Source organism: Pongo pygmaeus, chromosome 4 (genome assembly GCF_028885625.2).
Source record: "Pongo pygmaeus isolate AG05252 chromosome 4, NHGRI_mPonPyg2-v2.0_pri, whole genome shotgun sequence".
Classification (NCBI taxonomy): domain Eukaryota; kingdom Metazoa; phylum Chordata; class Mammalia; order Primates; family Hominidae; genus Pongo; species Pongo pygmaeus.
Window position 1 is genome coordinate 17,454,536 of NC_072377.2, and position 21,258 is coordinate 17,475,793.

General features: G+C 42.8%; 1 long non-coding RNA gene across 1 annotated transcript; it reads left to right on the forward strand.

Annotated features, from left to right (window-relative positions):
• Positions 1-1,824: 1,824 nt before the first annotated feature.
• On the forward strand, positions 1,825-19,434 carry LOC129036728 (uncharacterized). The gene is made up of 3 exons (XR_008502635.1): positions 1,825-1,953; positions 4,228-4,377; positions 18,768-19,434. It is a non-coding gene; the product is annotated as an uncharacterized LOC129036728 (long non-coding RNA).
• The last annotated feature ends 1,824 nt before the right edge of the window (positions 19,435-21,258 follow it).

The following is a 21,258-nucleotide window of genomic DNA, read 5'->3' on the forward strand; positions in this document are numbered from 1 at the left end:
CTGCCAAGTAAGTGGTGGGATCAAATTTCTTTCTTTCTTTTTTTGAGACAGTTTGGCTCTTGTTGCCCAGGCTGGAGTGGAATGGCGCAATCTCGGCTCACAGCAACCTCTGCCTCCTGGGTTCAAGTGATTCTCCTGCCTCAGCCTCCCAAGTAGCTGGGATTACAGGCATGCACCACCATGCCCAACTAATTTTGTATTTTTAGTAGAGGTAGGGTTTCTCCATGTTGGCCAGGCTGGTCTCAAACTCCTGACCTTAGGTGATCTGCTTGCCTCGGTCTCCCAAAGTGCTGGCATTACAGGCGTGAGCCACCTCACCAGCCTAAAACCCACAGAATTTAAGAGCTTGTTTGGATTAATGCAGGACCCACTGCTCATTACTGAACAATCACTGAGTATACGTGTTCCAAATGCACAGGGGGTTATTCCTAAGAAAGCAATCAGCCTAGTGGACCGCAGAATGCCATTATAAGGTCTGTTTGCTAAGAAGGGGACTGCCCAACTCTCCCTATAAAATACCAAGTGAAGCACCCCAGATGAAGCAGTTAATATGCTTCCTATGCAAACCATGGTGGACTAGCTTTATGATATCCTCCCAGCAAATAGGCCTATTACCCAGGCCATGGTAAATTTGGGGGTTAAGGGGACCCCTTTTTACATGAGTGCCCCTCCCACAGAATCATGGGACTGTTTAAGAAGCCTTGTCAAATCTGCTCTCCCTCATAGTGAGAGGTGACAGCCTGCTGGCAGCCCTCGCAGCCCTTGCTCGCTCTTGGTGCCTCCTTGGCCTCGGTGCCCATTCTGGCCACGCTTGAGGAGCCCTTCAGCCCGCCGCTGCACCGTGGGAGCCCTTCTCTGGCCTGGCTAAGGCCGGAGCCGGCTCCCTCGGCGTATGGGGAGGTGTGGAGGGAGAGGCGCGGGCGGAACCGGGGCCAGCGTGAGTTCTGGGTGGGCGTGGGCTTGGCAGGCCCCGCACTCAGTGCCGCCGGCCGCCCCGCCGCCCAGGGCAGTGAGAGCCTTAGCACCTGGGTCGGCAGCTGCTGTGCTCCACTTCTCGCCGGCCTTAGCTGCCTCCCCGCAGGGCAAGGCTCCGGACCGGCAGCCTGCCTTGCCTGAGCCTCCCCCGACCCCCGCCACCCCGCTCTGCTACTGCAGGCCGGAGCCTCCCCTACAAGCGCCGCCCCCTGCTCCACGGCGCCCAGTCCCATAGACCACCCAAGGGCTGAGGAGTGCGGGGGCACTGTGCGGGACTGGCAGGCAGATCCACCTGCGGCCCCCATGGGGGATCCACTGGGTGAAGCCAGCTGGGCTCGAGTCTGGTGGGGACTTGGAGAATCTTTATGTCTAGCTAAGGGATAGTAAATACACCAATCAGCACTCTGTATCTAGCTCAAGGTTTGTAAACACACCAATCAGCACCCTGTGTCTAGCTCAGGGTTTGTGAATGCACCAATCAGCACTCTGTATCTAGTTAATCCGGTGGTGACTTGGAGAACCTTTATGTCTAGCTAAGGGATTGTGAATGCACCAATCGGCACTCTGTATCTAGCTCAAGGTTTGTAAATGCACCAATCAGCACTCTGTGTCTAGCTCAGGGTTTGTAAATACACCAATTGGCACTCTGTATCTAGCTAATCTAGTGGGGATGGAGAACTTTTGTGTCTAGCTCAGGGATTGTAAATGCACCAATCAGCACCCTGTCAAAACGGACCAATCAGCTCTCTGCAAAACAGACCAATCGGCTCTCTGTAAAATGGACCAATCAGCAGGATGTGGGTGGGGCCAGATAAGCAAATAAAAGCAGTCTGCCTGAGCTAGCAGCCGCAATCTGCTCGGGTTTCTTTCTGGATTCTGGAGGGTTTGTTTTTTGGCTTTAGCTGTTTGCAGTGAATCTGTTGCTGCTTGGTTTTTGGATCCTTGCTGCGTTTATGAGCTGTAACACTCCCCTGAAAGGTTTGTAGCTTTAGTCTTTGAAGCCAGTGAGATCGCGAGCTCAGTAGGAGGAATGAACGACTCTAGACACACCACCTTAAGAGCTATAGTACTTACCGCGAAGGTCTGCGGCTGTACTCCTGAGCCAGCGAGACCATAAACCCCCCCAAAAGGAAGAAACTCTGAACATGTCTGAATGTGAGAAGGAACAAACTGTGGCCACGCTGCCCTTAAGAACTGTAACACTCACCTGGAAGGTGTGCGGCTTGATTCTTGAAGTCAGTGAGACCAAGAACCCACCAATTCCAGACAGAATAGGTCTTACAGATGTAATTGCCTGCCGGGAACCCAAACCCTTTTCACCAGGAAAGGTAAAGTGGTCTGGGAGTAAAAAAGGGTTCCTGAGTCGAGAACATAAAAACATACAGTTTAAGCTGGGCAGGGTCATTCATGTGTGTAATCGCAGCACTTTGGGAGGCCGAGGTGGGCAGATCATGAGGTCAGGAGTTTGAGACCAGCCTGGCCAGCATGGCGAAACCCCGTCTCTACTAAAAATACAAAAAACTAGCCAGGCATGGTGGTGTGCACCTGTAATCCCAGCTACTTGGGGGGTTGAGGCAGGAGAATCACTTGAACTTAGGAGGCAGAGGTTGCAGTGAGCAGAAATCGTGCCACTGCACTCCAGCATTGGCGATAGAGCAAGACGGGCTCCAAAAAAGCAGAAAAGTTTAATCCAATTATAAAATGCAAGATGTTTAAACAAGCTTTACCTAAGGTAGTTGTAACCGTCTTTACCTAAAAGTCTTATGAAAATGGGTGCTTATATCTAATGGGGGGATGTTTTTCCGCTTTCCAGTACTGTAAAAACTGAAGATATGTTAATCTACTCTTTTAGGAAATGTATTTGAACACACTAAGTAGAAACTAGTAAAATTATCTAAGCTCACAAAATATAGGATAAAGCTGGAGTACTAGTTGAGACAATTTCTCTGTTGCTTAGACTTTTATGTGGAGTTTTTTTTTTTTTTTTTTTTTTTTTTTTTAAATCAGGGCCGATGCCAAAAACGGTACTTTTTCAATAATAGCTGCTGAACTAGAGAATTTCTGCTTGGGGCATTTACTGCCTTGCAATGGAACATTAACTGAAGCTCCCCTTATGCTAATGGAAATAATGTTTCCCAGAAGAGTTCCATGATAAAAATGGTTTACACAAAATCTTGCTACCTAATAAGTAGAGAGCGTCTTTACTAGGACTAATTGTGAGGAGCTGCTAAATTCTACAGGGCCTAATAGTTCTCATGAGCTGTTTGGTTTGTAAATGGCATTTCCAAGGTAAACAAACATCTTGTTTTAAAAGCTGCTGCTCTGGTTAAAGAAGAGTCAAGGAAATCTTTTTCTTTTACGTTATTTGGGTAAAGTATGTTTTTGCAAGCAAATTTACCTTTCTGAGTCCTCCAAAATTCAGATTGTAATTTTATGACAATATGGTTGTCTGCATAAGTTCAATAATAGTTTTTTTTTGTTTTTTTTTTTTAAATTGGAGACACTGGTTATTTTACCAAGACTGAAACTAAAATAGCCTATTTTTAGGTAAAGTTTCAGCAAAACCAACTCAAAAGGAGTCTATGTGGCCAATCAATTCTTGCTGCATTTTATGCAGATGGTCAGGCAAGCATAATAAGCCTAAAACTTACCTTGCACACAAATTGGCCTTGCTATAATTTTCTCTTTAATAAAAAAGGTGGCTAAAAAAAATTGTTTCAAGGATAAAGCATAACACTTAATACTAGATTTCAGCCCTAACTTTTTGAGTGCAGATTAAATCATTATTTCTTGGCTAGAAAGCCAGATTATAGGCGGGGCATGGTGGCTCACGCCTGTAATCCCAGTACTTTGGGAGGCCGAGGTGGGCGGATTGCCTGAGTTCAGGAGTTTGAGACCAGCCTGGCCAACATGGTGAAACCTTGTCTCTACTGAAAATACAAAAATTAGCCAGGCATGGTAGTGGGTGCCTGTAGTCCCAGTTATTAGAGAGGCTGAGGCATGAGAATCGCTTGAACTTGGGAGGCAGAGGTGGCAGTGAGCAAGATGGTGCCATTGCACTCCAGCCTGGGGCACAGAGCAAGACTCCATCTCAAAAAAAAAAAAAAAAAAGAAACCCAGATTATAATTTTTCTTCATATTTTTATTTGGTGCCCTAATGGAATAGGTTCCTTTTTCTATTCTGACATATGAATTACTCTTGTAATTCTCAAACTGTAAATGTTATTTATCTCTCCTTGTTTTACTTCTAAGGAAACCAAAATCATGGTATTTTGAAGACCAGAGCTACGAGTCTCCGTCGTTTGGCATCCCGCTGACCCCAGATCTGTTTCGCTGCTAATGCTCTGCTGCCAGAACTAGCCAAGCTGCCTCCCTCTGGGCCCAGGGACTATCGCAAAAGAGGTGGGTGTGTAAGATTGTAAGGGCTGGCTTTGTGGGAAAAAATTAGGTCAAGGTCAAACCTTCCAAATCAAGAAGGGGGTACAAAAATGCCTAAACAGCTGTTAAAGCAAGTTTAGTTGCCTTCTAAACTATTATGTGTCGCTTTTACATCCACGCCAACCAAAAAATATTCTGCCTACTTTCATGCGCGTCCGTGTGAAGAGACCACCAAACAGGCTTTGTGTGAGCAATAAAGCTGTTTATTTCACCTGGGTGCAGGTGGGCTGAGTCGGAAAAGAGAGTCAGCGAAGGGAGATAAGGGTGGGGCTGTTTTATAGGATTTGGGTAAAAAATTACAGTCAAAGGGGAGTTGTTCTCTGGCGGCAGAGTAGGGGTCGAAAGGTGCTCCGTGGGGAAGCTTTTGAGCCAGGATGAGCCAGGAAAAGGACTTTCACAAGGTAATGTCATCACTTCAGGCAAGGACCGGCCATTTTTACTTCTTTTGTAGTGGAATATCATTAGTTAAGGCAAGGACCGGCCATTTACACTTATTTTGTGGTGGAATGTCATCAGTTAAGGCGGGGCAGGGCATATTCACTTATTTTGTGATTCTTCAGTTACTTCAGGCCATCTGGGAGTATACGTGCGAATCACAGGGGATGCAATGGCTTGGCTTGGGCTCAAAGGCCTGACACCTACTATAGAATTAAAGAATTATTTACTAACAGGATAAAAATACCTTGTAACAGGCCGGGTGCAGTGGCTCACGCCTGTGACCCCAGCACTTTGGGAGGCTGAGGCAGGCGGATCACGAGGTCAGGAGATTGAGACTGTCCTGGCTAACACGGTGAAACCGTGTCTCTACTGAAAATACAAAAAATTAGCTGGGCGTGGTCAAGGGCACCTGTAGTCCCAGCTACTCGGGAGGCTGAGGCAGGAGAATGGCGTGAACCCGGGAGGTGGAGCTTGCAGTGAGCTGAGGTCGTGCCACTGCACTCCAGCCTGGGTGACAGAGTGAGACTCCGTCTCAAAAAAAAAAAAGCAAAAAAACACAAAAAACCTTGTAACAAGCCTCCTAGGTATAATACTCCCAATTATGAGTTGTGAAGATAAGTCTTTCTCTCTCTGTATTTTTTAGAACAATGCTTATGTTTTGTATAGTTAATTGCTATATGTCTGTAACAAAAACCAAGCTCACAGTAGCTCAACACATAGAAGTTAAAAATAAGTCGGTCTTGTAACTTTTCCTTTTGGTTTTGTTGTTGGCTTTTTAACTTAATAATTGTAAGAAGTAACAAATGCTTGTCCACATCCATTCCTATCTGGCCTAGAACAATTAATTGGCTATAAGCCTTTTGACTCTTTTTTTTTTTTTTTTTTTTTTTGAGACGGAGTTTCGCTCTTGTTGCTCAGGCTGGAGTGCAATTATGACTTCTGTGACAAAACCTCCTTTCCTTTCCCAAATACCAGTATATGTGCAATACGAAGGTAGTAGGAAAAATAGATTTGTCTACTGTTAACAAGTCTATAACAATTTAGACATTTAGGACCAGGCGTTCCTTGCACTTGATTTATACTCTTCTCAGGATGTTATACCTATGGAGATAAATTGGCTAGAAGAGATATTAAATTTATTGGATTCTGAGTTAATGTTGGTCCTACAATCTTCAAGTGAGATTTATCATAAAGTTCGGCCCGGCGCAGTGGCTCACACCTGTAATCCCAGCACTTTGGGAGGCCGAGGGGAGCTGATCATGAGGTCAAGAGATCGAGATCATCCTGGGCAACATGGTAAAACCCTGTCTCTACTAAAAATACAAAAATTAGTCGGATGTGGTGGCAGGCACCTGTAGTCCCAGCTACTTGGGAGGCTGAGGCAGGAGAATCGCTTGAACCTGGGAGGCGGAGGTTGCAGTGAGCCAAGATTGCACCACTGCATTCCAGCCTGGTGACAGAGCGAGATTCTATCTCAAAAAAAAAAAAAAAAAAATTTTTTTTTATCATAAAATTTGAGTGACCCTTTATAAGGAGGGTAAACACATTGTAAGTCTAATCAAAGAACATAATGAGGCGTGCAGTGATTTTTTTGGGCTGGTTAGGTTGTTTACTGCCCTCTGACTCTACTTATAATCTTATTGGATGCCTAATCTTGGCTATCTTTATGATATTTGTCACTGTATTAGCATTATATAGCTCCTGTAAATGTTATGCCAGATACAGCAAAAGGAAAAAGGCACAATTGAAGACCCAGATCATGATAGCTCACAAAATGGATCTGATGCCAGAATTTTTTTTTTTTCCAGACTAAACCCTAGGCCTGACTTCATCTTAACCCTTAAACAATTGGCTATTACATCAGGTCAGACCGTGTCCTCTCCCCCATGATCCAAATCGCTAATATTTTAAAACTATTACCACCAACCAGACTACTCCAGGAATGAGCCTTCCTAGCACTGAGAGACCTCGCCAAATGACCAAATCAGATAACTCTAGGAATGAGCCTTCCTAGCACTGTGGGACCTGTTGCTGTTTGGCCTGTATATGCATGCTATGGAATGCTTTTCGGCCAAGAGTGGGGACTGAAGACTAAACTCTGATTTTTTTTTTCTTCCCAAATTCCTATCTAAGGAGTCCAGTCATGCCCTATGAATCATAAATTCTCATCAGATGGGTTTTATTTGACCCTATATATCATGATGTACTTTCCAACCTGACTCTGGCATAACATTACGAGACAAAGAAGAAAATAAAAATATTTTACCCCAAAACATGTTTCTTTGTCATATTTTGAAATGACCCTGCAAAGCTGTTCTTTGTGGGGGATAATTTGCGTCTGTAAAGAATTGCTATTAACATAGCTAGATCTTTTTCTTCCAGACCCTCCCAATCCTAAAAAGATTAATTAAGGTCTGAATAGGAAACATTTGTCACCTATTATCTCTAAGGGCAGCCACTGTAAGACTTCAATATAACTTTGGTTTCCACAATCTTTATCTTAACCTGAACATTCCCTTTCTATCTATCCCAGGACTAGACAAACTTAACCAATTGTCAACCAGAAAATGTTAAAATTCACCAACAGCCTGGAAGCCCCCACTTTGAGTTGTTCGCCTTTCTGGACCAAACCAATGTATTTCATGTATTTCTTAAATGCATTTGATGTCTCATGCCTCCCTAAAATGTATAAAACCAAACTGCACCCCAGCCACCTTGGGAACATGTTCGCAGGACATCCTGAGGGCTGTGTCACAGGCAGGATCACTCATATTTGGCTCTTCAAATATTTTACACAGTTCGACTCTTTTTGTCGACACAGACACTATAGTTCTTTTAAAATAATTTTTTAAATTTAATTTTTTTTGTTTGTTTGTTTTGAGTTGGAGTCCTGCTCTGTCACCCAGGCTAGAGTGTAGTGGCTTGATCTTGGCTCACTGATGCTCCGCCTCCCCGGTTCATGCCATTCTCCTGCCTCAGCCTCCCGAGTAGCTGGGACTATAGGCGCCTGCCACCGTGCCTGGCTAATTTTTTGTATTTTTAGTAGAGATGGGATTTCACTGTGTTAGCCAGGATGGTCTCGATCTTCTGACCTCATGATCCATCTGCCCCTGCCTCCCAAAGTGCTGGGATTACAGGCGTGAGCCACCGCGCCAGGCCATGAATTTTTTTTTTTTTTTTTAAATATAGTGATGGAGTCTCAGTGTGTTGCTCAGGCTGGTCTTGAACTCCTGACCTCAAGCAATCCTTCTGCCTCAGCCTTCCAAAGTACTGGGATTACAGGTGTGAGCCACCTATCCAGCCCTAAACCTAGTAGTTCTAATTTCTTTTCTGTTCCGGAACACTGGGTTGGAAGGATAGACCACACCTATCTGGAGTGGATAACTGTAAATTGAACACGTCTCGCAAATCATCTCGACTGATGGGCATGGGTATCCTATCTCCACCCTGAGGCCTTTTTCTTGAGAATCAATAATGTGAGGAAAATAAGATGGATTCAGGTCATTTGGGGCAGCCAATCTAGGATGGCTGAGCTTTTGGAACTGCTGATACACACACCTTTGCAAGCTTGGATTTAGGAAAGACAACTTCATTTTATCAACAAGAAAAATTGGAGTCCCTGAAAGATCTCGTCTGTTTATCTTTTTCTAATATGGCTTTTCTGGGGAATAAGCGACTGTGGAGTAGTTTAAAAGCTGCCGCTCCTTGGTCAGTGGATCTCTACCTTGTAAAAATATTAGTTCTTGCTGAGTGGGAATTTGAATATCTTGGAGATATGAAAGGGTGTGCTTGCTGCTCTATTTAGAACTGACTACAATCAGCACTTAGCATTTGTCCGGCTGGTTCGCCAGAGGGAGAGTAAGAATCCTTGAACTAGCCACAATAACCCTTTCCTTCCAACCTTGTAGCTCTGTGCACGCCCTTAGAGATAAACCAGCCTACTCAACGCAAGGGCAACTCCCATACCGAAGTTTCTCTCGGGCTGCTGTCCAGGCAGGTGTCTGGAAGCGTGATTTACGATCATGATGAGTAGGCAGATTGGGGCTGCTGCTTCCATTGTTGTTTGCCTAAGGGACTAGTACGACTCCCACTCCCCATTTCTGGGAGTTTTTGAAGTCCAAGGATAAAGATTTAATACGTGAAGGTATGAGGCCTCTCTGCATATCTTCTGCACGCTTCTCTGACCTGGCTTTCATTGGGGGTGGTCTGACTGGGCCGTAAGCCAGATAAGGGATGAGGCCAGAGGCTCATGTTTGCCCCCTGGCCGCCCTTCTGAGGTTCCAGGAATCCTCTATCTGTCTCAAATATCTTGCCAACTCGAAAACTCCTCACAGACAAAGAAATCTATATATTTTAAGTAGCATTGAATTCCAGAATCCAGCTAATGCAGGATCTATTACAGACCAGTAAACCAGAATAATATGTGCATAAAAAGGTAGATGCCTAGGGGAGCCTGCATCACCAGCCAGAATGTGCATCCATTATTTCATTGTAAAATATACAAGTTGTGTGTGAAAATATACATGTATAATTTAAACAACACAATAAACAGCTTTTAAACCACCATCTATGCCAAGAAATGGAACATCACCAGTCCCCCAGAAGTTTCCTGTGTGCTCCACCCAGATCATATATCCTTCCTCTTCCCACGCCCCTCAGAGATAACTCCTGAATTTCGTGTCAATCACACCCTTGCTTTTTAGTGCATATGTGTTTCAGTAAACAGTGTACATGTGTTTAGTTTTGCCTGTTTTGAAAATGTCTTTGAAATCATACTTTATGATTGGCTTCTTGGGCTCAATATTCTTTTTGAAATTCAGCCAGAGTGGCATGTGTAACATGATCTGTTCATTTCACTGCTGTGTAATAGTCCATGGTATGGATAACCGGTACCTTTTAATCATTCCACTGCTGATAGGCAACTTGAATTATTTCCTTAATGAAGAGTACTGCTAAAAACAAGTGTCAACATGCTTCCTGGTGCACAGGTGTCAAGTTAAATTTGGACTGCTCTTTGTTTACCAGACTCTCTTCATTGAGGAATCATCAGCAAATGAGAAAAGTCCTCAGGACTGGAGCTGCCAAACATTTGTCCTATTTTAAAAAGTGGGAAGAGTTGGCATCTGGAATCCATTGACCAATGAGCATGATGAGGAATCTTGGCAAAATTCTGAAACAAAATTCGATGTGATTTGTACTTAAGAGTACAGCACTTAAAAAGAATGAGGTTCCCATGACTTAGTGTAATGTCACAAAAAATAAGCCAAGACATGTTATTTTAATCAGCCCTTTTGGTACAGTCACTGCACTGATAGGTCCAAGAAGTGCTACATTAACCTTATTTTTCCATGGAGCCATTCTATGAGGCTCTGTATAGATTCCCCATTATAGAACTACTCACAATGGCTGGTATTTGTCTACTTTTCTGTATTTCTATATTTGTTTATCTACTTTTCCATATCACAGACTCAAGTGGGCAGGGGTCTTATCTTGTTCATCTAAGAAAGTGCTTGGCTCCAAGCTTGTCCTCTCCAGGCATTTGTTAGATAGATGCTCTTCTTGAAGACAAGACCAAGAACATAAGATCTGTAGCGGTGTGAGACCAGCCTGGCCAACAGAGTGAAACCCCATCTCTATTAAAAATACAAAAAATTAGCCGGCTGTGGTGGCAGGCACATGTCATCCCAGCTACTCGGGAGGCTGAGGCAGGAGAATCGCTTGAACCCAGGAGGCAGAGGTTGCGGTGAGCCGAGATCATGCCACTGTACTCCAGCCTGTGCAACAGTGTGAGACTCCGTCTCAAAAAAAAAAAAGAACTGCAGTGATATAGACTAGGCAGAGGTGTAGGTAGGGGTGTAGGCAGGGAATCTAGTAGTTTTAGAACCATCATATCTAATAGTGATCAATTAGCAGATAAATATCTCTTTAGAAACTTATATTAAAGCTTTTGCCTTGCTTGATATCTTTTGAGGGTTCAGATGAGTTTATATATTTTATCTTACAACTTCATTGAGATATAATTCATATGTCATATAATTCACTCACTTAAATTGTACAAGTCAATAGATTTTACTATTAATAGGTAACCATCACCTATAGCAGGTAACCATCACAATAGAATTTAATCCTCCAAAATAATCTCATAACCATTAGCAATTACTCTCCACTCCATATCCCCTCAACCTTCCCAGCCCTAGAAAACCACTCATCTGACTGGGCGTGGTGGCTCACGTCTGTAATCCCAGCACTTTGGGAGGCTGAGGCGGGCAGATCACGAGGTCAGGAGTTCGAGACCATCCTGGCTAACACGGTGAAACCCTGTCTCTACTAAAAATACAAAAAATTAGCCAGGCATGGTGGCATGTGCTTGTAGTCCCAGCTACTCGGGAGGCTGAGGCAGAAGAATCGCTTGAACCCAGGAGGCGGAGGTTGCAGTGAGCTGAGACCCACACCACTGCACTCCAGCCTGGGCGACAGAGCGAGACTCTGTCAAAAAACAAAAACCAAAACAAAAAACCCACTGCTAAAACAAACAAAAATGAAAACAAAAAAACACCACTAATCTACTTTATTTTTTATTTTTTAAATTTTTAAATAGAGATGGGGTCTTGCTATGTTGCCTAGGTTGGTCTCGAACTCCTGGGCTGAAGTGATCCTCCCACCTTGGTCTCCCAAAGTGCTGGGATTATAGGTATGAGCCACTGTGCCCAGCCCACTAATCTACTTTTAGTCTTTTTATAGATTTGCTTATTCTGGATGTTTCATATAAATGGAATCATACAATATGTGGTTCTTTTTTGACTGGCTTCCTTCTTTTAGCATAATGTTTTCAAGATTCATCCATGTTTTATTTAGCATGTATCAGGACTTCATTCTTCTTTGTTGTTGAATAAGATTCCATTCCATGGATATAACACATTTTACTTACGCATTCATCAATTGGTGATCATTTGGGTTGTTTCCACTTTTGGGTTATTTTGAATAAAGCAGATATGAATGTTTGTGTACAAATTTTCGTGTAGATGTATGTTTTCATTTCTTCCTAAAATGTTTTCATTTTGTGTCATTTCTTTTGGGTATATGCCAAAAAGTGGGATTGCTGGATCAGATAATAATTCTAACTTAACTTTTCCAGGTACTTGTGTTGGCCGATATTTTAATAAGTAATGTAGATAAAAACAAAATTATAATGGCCAAACTTGTGAATGGTACAAATCTACAAGGAGTCAGTGCTGTGGAGTGACACTGTTCAATATGGTAGCAACTAGCCACATGATTGCTGAGCACTTGAAATGTGGTTACTCTGAATTAGGATGAGCTAGGAATATAAGCTACATACTAGATTTCAAAGTGGTATTATAAAAAGTAATGTAAAATATCTCAATCATTTTTAAGCTGGGTGGGCACCAAGGTTCACACCAGCACTTTGGGAGGCTGAGGTGGGAGGATTGCTTGAGTGCAGGACCTTGAGACCAGCCTGGGCAAGTGCAGGAGCTTGAGACCATCACTACAAAAAAAGTAAAAATTAGCCAAGCACGGCAGCTTGTGCCTGTTGTCCCAGCACTTTGGGAGGCTAAGGTGGGAATATTACATGAACCCAGGAGTTTGAGACCAGCTTAGGCAACATAGTGAGACCCCATATCTACAAAAAAATTAGAAATTAGCTGTGCATGGTGGTATGTGGCTATAGTCCCAGCTACTCGGGAGGCTGAGGCAGGATTACTTGAACCCAGGAGTTCAAGGCTGCAGTGAGCTGTGATCACACCACTGCATTTTAGCCTGAGAAAGAAAGTGAGACTGTCTCAACAAAAAATACTTGTCAATTACACTTTGAAATGATAATTTTTTTTAAACTTTTTATTTTCATTATTATTATACTTTAAGTTTTAGGATACATGTGCACAATGTGCAGGTTAGTTACATATGTATACATGTGCCATGCTGGTGTGCTGCACCCATTAACTCGCCATTTAGCATTAGGTATATCTCCTAATGCTATCCCTCCCCCCCTCCCCCTCCCCCACAACAGTCCCCAGAGTGTGATGTTCCCCCTCCTGTGTCCATGTGTTCTCATTGTTCAATTCCCATCTATGAGTGAGAACATGCGGTGTTTGGTTTTTTGTCCTTACAATAGTTTACTGAGAATGATGATTCCCAATTTCATCCATGTCCCTACAGAGGACATGAACTCATGAAATGATAATATTTTGGCTATATTAAAGTAAATAAAATATCTTATTAAAATTAATTTTATCACTTATTTATTTTTTGAGAGACAGGGTCTTGCTCTGTTGCTCAGGCTCAAGTGGCAAGATCACAGCTCACTGCAGCCTCAACTTCCTGGGTTCAAGTTATCCTCCCACCTCAGCCTTCCAAAGTGCTAGGACTACAGGCACACACCACTGTGCTGGGCTAATTTTTACTATTTCTGTAATGGGGTCTTGCCTTTTTCCTAGGCTGGTGTCAAGCTCCTGGACTCAAGCAATCCTCCTGCCTCACCCTCCCAATGTGCTGGGATAACAGGCATGAGCCACTGTGCCCAGCCATGGAGTCTTTAATACTTTTTAAATATGGCTACAGTTGTGCCTTGCATTATACATATGTGCCTCACATCGTATTTCTATTGAGCCAGTGCTGCTGTGTTCTTTTGTTTTGATTTCCTCCTTCAAACACTGGGTGGATACTAACCTGGTAGGGTTTGGAATCAGTCAGACCTGGATTCCTTCCTCTGTCACCCAGACTGGAGTGCATTGGTGCAATCTCTGCTCACTACAACCTCTGCCTCCTGGGCTCAAGTGATTCTCGTGTGTCAGCCTCCCCAGTAGCTGAGATTACAGGCGTGTGCCACCACACCCGGCATTTTTTTTTTGTATTTTAGTAGAGATGGGATTTCACCATGTTGGCCAGGCTGGTCTCAAACTCCTGGCCTCAAGAGAGCCGTCCGCCTTGGCCGCCCAAAGTACTGGGATTACAGGTGTGTGAGGCACTGTACCCAGCCTCAAAACCAGGTTCTTCTTAGCTGCGAAGCTATGGACAAGTTACTTAATATTTCTAAGTCTCAATTCTGTTAATTGTAAAAATTAAGCAATAATAACTTTTATTTTATCAAAATGTCACAAAGATTCAATAAAAGCAATTACATAAAGAACTTACCTGAATGTAAGCACATAGGAAGAGCCAAATAAATGTTCCTTCTCTTTCTCCTCTCCTTTCCTCATTTCCATTCTGTTACGTGATAAGTAATTAACCTAGTCAGATGATTTACAGTTCTGGGTGGTAACATGTGCCACCTTGAGTGACTTACGTGTATTTACTTTAATAAGGGACTTCAAGATATTATGCATAATGGAATGACTTCAGTGGTTGCATTTTTGGGTAGGCAAGATCTCATAAATAATATGAATAGCCACTTTTATCTCTTCTCTTATCAGGGTAGAATTTAACTTAGCCTGTTTGCAATGCGATATACTCCAAGTCTTAAAATAATGCCTAGTTGTTTGAACTTTACCCAGCACGGAGGATATGTGGAGATTGAGATGGTTCACATGTGTTTCAGGATGTCATTTGAACCACTCAGAACTCATTCAATATGGAAAACTAAGTGAGAACTTCTCAAGGGAACTTGTTCTCTTTCCAGAGGTTGCTGGAATTTCCTGTTTCTGTTTGGACTCAAAATATCACATAAAATTCTGTTTTCTCTGAACACTTTGGGTCCTGGCTTGACCCAGGAAGGCATAGTTTAATTTAAATGAAAAACATACACATCGGAGACTCTTTACCGTCTTCCTCAGTTCTGAGGTATGTCTGATCGACCAAAAGCTGTTTTTCTCCCAACAACATTGATCACAGATTGTACTTGCTTCACCTGTACTGAGAAAATTTACCTCTTCTCCAGAATCAGCAACTATCCACATTTTTGTTTTTACTGTAATAAAATGCACAAAACATAAAGTTTACCAACCTAACCTTTTTTTTTTTTTTTTTTTGAGACAGAGTCTCGCTGTGTCGCCGGGCTGGAGTGCAGTGGCACGATCTCAGCTTACTGCAACCTCTGCCTCCCGGGTTCAAGCGATTCTCCTGCCTCAGCCTCCTGAGTAGCTGGGACTACAGGTGTGCACCACCATGTCCAGCTAACTTTTGTATTTTTTGTAGAGGCGGGGTTTCACTATGTTGGCCAGGATGGTCTCGATCTCTTGACCTCATGATCCACCCACCTTGGCCTCCCAAGGTGCTGGGATTAGAGGTGTGAGCCATTGCCCTAGGTCCAACTTAACCATTTTTAAGTGTACTGTTCAGTGTCATTAAATACATCCATAATGTCCATAATGTTACACAACCATCACCACCATCTATCTCTGTAACTCTTTTCTATCTTGTAAAACTGAAACTCTTCTACCCATTAAATAATTGCTCCTCATTCTCTCTTACTCCTATTCCCTAGCAACTACCATTCCACTTTCTGTTTCTATGATTTTGACTACTCTAGGTATCTTATGTTAGTGAATTCATGCAGTATTTGTCTTTTTGTAAAAGGCTCATTTTACTTAGTATAATGTCCTAAAGTTTCATCCAAGTTGTAGCATATGTCAGAATGTACTTCCCTTTGAAGGATGAATAATATTCTGTTTTATGTAGATAACACATTTTGCTTATTCATTCATCTGTCGACGAACACTTGTGTTACTTCCACCTTTTGGCTATTCTGAATAGTGCTGCTGTGAGCAGGAATGGATCATTGAACTTTTTGCACTTTTGGAAGCTGATAGAACGGCAAACACAAGCCGGGCATGGTGGCTCATGCCTGTAATCCCAGCACTTTGGGAGGCTGAGGCAGGAGGATCACCTGAGCTTGGGGGTTTGAGAGCAGCCTGACCAATATGGTGAAATCCTGTTTCTATTTAAAATACACAAAAATTAACTGGACATGGTGGTGCACGCCTGTAGTCCCTGCTACTTGGGAGGCTGAGGCATGAGAATTGCTTGAACCTGGGAGGCAGAGGTTGCAGTGAGTCAAGATTGCACCACTGTACTCCAGCCTGGGAGACAGAGTGAGATTCTGTCTCAACAAACAAACAAATCAAATACACAGAGAAATGGATGAAAAAGAATTGGTAATTATTTTTACTTGAGGGAAAAATTAGCCTCTAACAATTTGTTTCATGTAATCAAATAAAACGTCTTGATGCACTAAGAGTTCCAGGTTCCTTGCTATAGGTTTATGTAAGAAGATAGAGACATAAAATTCTATTATCATTATTTAGCATTAATTACTTTTTTCTGTACGTTTTTCCTTCTTAGGTGGTCTATATCTAGAAATTCCTATTTGTTATTTGGTATGTAGTTAAAAAAATAAAAAGTAGGCAGGCTCATGCCTGTCATTCCAGCATTTTGGGAGGCTAAGATAGAAGGATCATTTGAGCTCAGGAGTTTGAGATCAGCCTGGACAACATGGTGTGAAACACTGTCTCTACTAAAAATACAAAAATTAGCTGGGTGCAGAGAGCGTGCCTTTAGTACCAGCTACTTGGGAGGCTGAGGTGGGAGGATCCCTTGAGCTTGGGAGGCAGGGTTGAGTTGGCAGTGAGCCGAGATGGCACCACTGCTCCACTGCACCTGGGCGACAGAGTGAGACCCCATCTCAAAAAACAAAAAAACTAATCTCCAAATACTTTTTGGAGAAGCGTAAAGAGTTTAATCTGGGGTAATAGAATGGGTACCCTCTGCAGTCCCTCTGACCATCTTGTTTCCATTTACTTGATTAAGAATTAAACATATTTCAGTCATGTGTGAACTTGGCACATTCAAGATTCCTGCTAAAAGTTAGAATTCCTTTGACATCCTACTGCACCCTATAGAGAAATTTCTAAAGACTTCCTTCCAGTTGTCACCAAAAATAATAAAAGGCCATTTACGGACAGAGTTGCTTTGATTGCCCCTACCCATTGCATTTCTACAATGGGTAGAAATGCATTTATTGCCATTTCTAGGGCAGTAGAATATTGGAAATAGTAACCTTTTATATATTCTTTGCCTAAAGGATGAAAGAGGCCATGGCTATGTACTGACAATGTTCTTCTGCTGACAAAATGCTGTTGCTTGAAAGTACAGCTGAGGTTATGCCATTTCTCATAAAGTCAAGTAAAAAGTAAAGCAGCGTTGACTTACTAGCTTATCAACTGAAAGAACGCCTTGTAGCTTCTAGTCTGTAAAGCCTCAACTTGTTATTTCTAATATTTACAAAAAGGATCAGTTTGTTCCAAGCCTTTTGAACTGAAGTGCTGCTGTTCCCTGCAGCAGGAGAGAGGTCACTAAGAGGAAGCCAGAGAATCACACGGATTGCTTCTTCCTCCAGCTCTAGAACTGAGATGGCTCCTTGCCTCCCGAAAAACAATGCGGCTGACTCTAACGAAATTCACTATCACCCACAGGCAGTAGCCAGACACACCTACTGTATTTTCAAAATTAGATTGTTTGATGATGGACAGATAAGGAACAGATGGCAGGGAAGGTGGAGATAACAATAGGTAAGTTTTCTCTTCTGGCTTGATGGGTTTTACCCTATTCCTATCAACGTTGACCAGAAATCAGAACATTATTCATTTATTTTGGAAATTACTTCAGTTTATTAAACAAATATAATCAGAATAAAAAATAAACTTAAGGAGGCTGCACGTGGTGGCTCACGCCTGTAATTCCAGCACTTTGGGAGGCCGAGGCGGGTGGATCCTCGAGATCAGGAGTTTGAGATCAGCCTGGCCCGCATGGTGAAACCCTATCTCTACTAAAAATGCAAAAATTAGCCGGGCATGGTTGTGCGTGCCTGTAACCCAGTTACTCTGGAGGCTGAGGTAGGAGAATCGCTTGACCCCAGTAAGCAGAGGTTGCAGTGACCTGAGATAGCGCTACTGCACTCCAGCCTGGGCGACAGAGCAAGACTCCATCTCAAAAAAAAAAAAAAAATAGCTTAAGGAATAATTAACTCATAATCCACTTCCTTAACATAACAACTCAATTTTTTTCCCAGTCTTTGTCCATAATAATTCAGAGAAAATACTGCTTTTTTACATTTGATAACTAACCCTCATGTCATTTAACCAAATGGTTTGATACAAGATTTGAAGCTGTAGAGCTTCAATGAAAACATATCCATACCTATTAAATAGGACAAAGAGAAAGATCATTTAATGATAAAAGTATATAAGCCCCAAGAATGTATTACAGTTATGTTTATGCTAAAGCAGCAAAAAAGCCGAATACATAAAGCAAAAACTCATGTCAAGATAACTTAAAAGCAAACAAATTATTCTAGGAGATTGTAATATATCTCTTTCAGAGTTTACTAGGCCAAGCAGATAAAAATAAGGAAAAATAAGATTTGAAAAAAATATAATAAACAACCTCAACATTATATACATGACTTTATATCCGGCAGAAAGTATATGTTCTTTTGTGACTTTGGGCATTTAGATGATTCAATCATATAATTGGCCACAAAGAAAACATTAACAAATTCCAAAAATTGGAAGTGGAAGTTTTGGAGGTCATATTCTTAGCTCTTATTCCAACAGAACTAGATCAACAATGTATATATAGATATACCAAATTGAAGAAAGCTCTGCTTAAACTAGTAGTAGAACCTAATTTAATGTCATATTTTATTGGCAAGGAATAACAAATGGTTTAGAGCTTATATCAATTTACAGCTTGTGAACACAGGTACAATCAAGAGTACCAGGTGATTGAGAGATTAAAATTTTATTGATGGATCTCATCTTTAGAGTACCTGGATTAGTCATCAATCCTGTGAAATATTCTCATAGGTTCAGAAAATCTCAGTAAGGAATGAACATTTGGATCCAAACAGATTACAAACCAAAATGAGCCTTCAATGTTATTTCTTTCTTTTCGGCATGAAGGAAACAAGGACCTCTGTAACAATGGAGCTTTTCCGAAAGCCGCGATAAGATCTTCCTTCCGCGTCTGGAACTGCACTCTGAAGCACTGGACTCTTAATCAGCACAAAGAGGAAACCAAGGCTTCCTTCCCAGGTCGACTGGCTTCCATGGACTGCAAAGCTGCCTTTTACAAAGCGCTGTGGATGCTGTTAGCCCAGGAACCATTTTCTGTTTCATTCCTCTTGGCATTAGACTAAACAAAGCACTGTTTCCATTTTAATATGTGGTCCCTTAAAAGACATTCTTCTCTATATCATAAGGATAAAGCAGCGTAGGGTATGCTTATTCAGCCTGTTCCATCACTATCACGATTATTTACATTAAATTAAAAATATAGCTCACAAGGTAACCAGTGTGGGTTGGGTTGAGAGGGGCAGGAGTTGTCTTTGATGAACGAAATATTTTAATTTTAGGTAAAGTTACCCTGGTATATCCCTGCTTAGTGACAATAAGAACATTTTATTTGATCCATTCAATAAACCTCAGGTAGGTTCTGAAGATGTGAGAAGGGTATATAGATGGAGGCGTGGGGCTGTCTCTGATTCTGATGTGCAAACAAGCTGTCTGAAGTCTTTCCATATTTTTAAATCCCCAGTTGTGAAATGAGATCCATTAATAAATTTAAGATGGGATGACATTGGCTGGCTGTGAATCATCCCCTGGTAAAATGTTGAGCTTCCAGAAGATGCCACATTGCAAGACATCTAAAAACACCCAAGGGACCGACGACAGCTTTGTTTTAAAATAAAATGGTTACCTTGGAAGACTGGAAAAACTTAAAAGGTGCAGGCTTGCAAGCTCTTGCTTGCATCTTGCTGGCTTAAACACATGGAATTCTATTGCAACAGTGGTGTTGACAGAGCCAGCGTGTTTCCTTGAAACAAGAAGCCGCCCAAATTAATAATTACTACCTGATGAGGCCCTCAAATATTTCCCACTGATTCCTCCTGTTTTTCTCTCCCTTTCTTGTTTTGGTTTTTGAGACAGGGTCTCTCTCTGTCACCCAGGCTGGAGTTCAGTGGGCAGGATCACAGCTCACGATAGCCTCGACTTCCTGGGCTCAAGCAGTCCTCCCACCTCAGCCTCCCGAGTAGCTGCGACTACAGGTGTGTGCCACCATGCCCGGCTAATTTTTAAATTTTTACTGGATACGGGGTCTCACTGTTGCCCAGGCTGGTCTTGAACTCCTGGGCTCAAGGGATCCACCTGCCTCAGCCTCCCAAAGTGCTGGGGTTACAGGCATGAGCCAACCGCGTCCTGCCTTTTTCTCTCCCTTTGTACCACCCCCTTACTGAGAGCTCCTGCACACTGGGCCTCTTTTCTTTGGAGTCCTGCTCCTTCATGGTGCAGCAGTGGGAGGTGAGGGTGGGGGAGATGGTGTCCACGATGAGCTCTCAGGTCGCTCAGCTTGGCTCCTGAGCCTACTTCTCCTCCACTGCTGGCCTGGCCAGGCCCTGGCATTCAAAAGATGAAAACACCAGAAGGCAGCAACCCAAGGAAGAGGAATTCCCACTCTGCCATCACTCTACCACATTCTTCCATGGAGTGTAAGGTTAGGCCAGACCAGAACTGGGCTTTCCCTCAACCTCCTTTCTTATAGAGGGGAGCGAGGTCCATTATATGCTTATTGGGAAGAAATCTGGTTTGGAAACTTGTGGAGCTGATTACTAGAGAATGAAAATAATGCCCATGAGCCAGAGTTATTTCTTCCCCTCATTGTTTGCTTATAACATAAAAGAAGTAGTAGTATTTATTGTCTCGTGTGTAGTAATTGAGAACAGATGCAGGCACGCACATGAACTTTTTAAAAAAACTTCTTGAAAGGAAGTTACTCTTTTTTTTTTTTTTTTTTTCAGACGGAGTCTCACTCTGTTGCCCAGGCTGGAGTGCAGTGGCGCGATCTCGGCTCACTGCAAGCTCCACCTCCTGGGTTCATGCTGTTCTCCTGCCTCAGCCTCCCAAGTAGCTAGGACTACAGGCGTCCGCCACCATGCCAGGCTAATTTTTCGTATTTTTTAGTAGAGACAGGGTTCCACCGTGTTAGCCAGGATGGTCTCAATCTCCTGACTTCGTGATCTGCCCACCTTGGCCTCCCAAAGTGCTGGGATTACAGGCGTGAGCCACCGTGCCCAACCAAGGAAGCTATTCTAATGTCTAAAATAGCAGAAGCCAGGCACGGTGGCTCACGCCTGTAATCCTAGCACTTTGGGAGGCTGAGGCGGGAGGATCGCTTCAGCCCAGGAGTTCAAGACCAGCCTAGGCAACATAGTGAGACCCTGTCTCTACAAAAATTAGCAGGGCATGGTGGTACATGCCTGTAATCCTAGCTACTGGGGAGGCTGAGGTGGGAGGATTGCTTGAGCCTGGGAGGTCAAGGCTACCTTGAGCCAAGATAGTGTGCCACTGAACTCCAGCCTAGGCAATAGAATGAGACCTGTCTCTAAATAAGTAA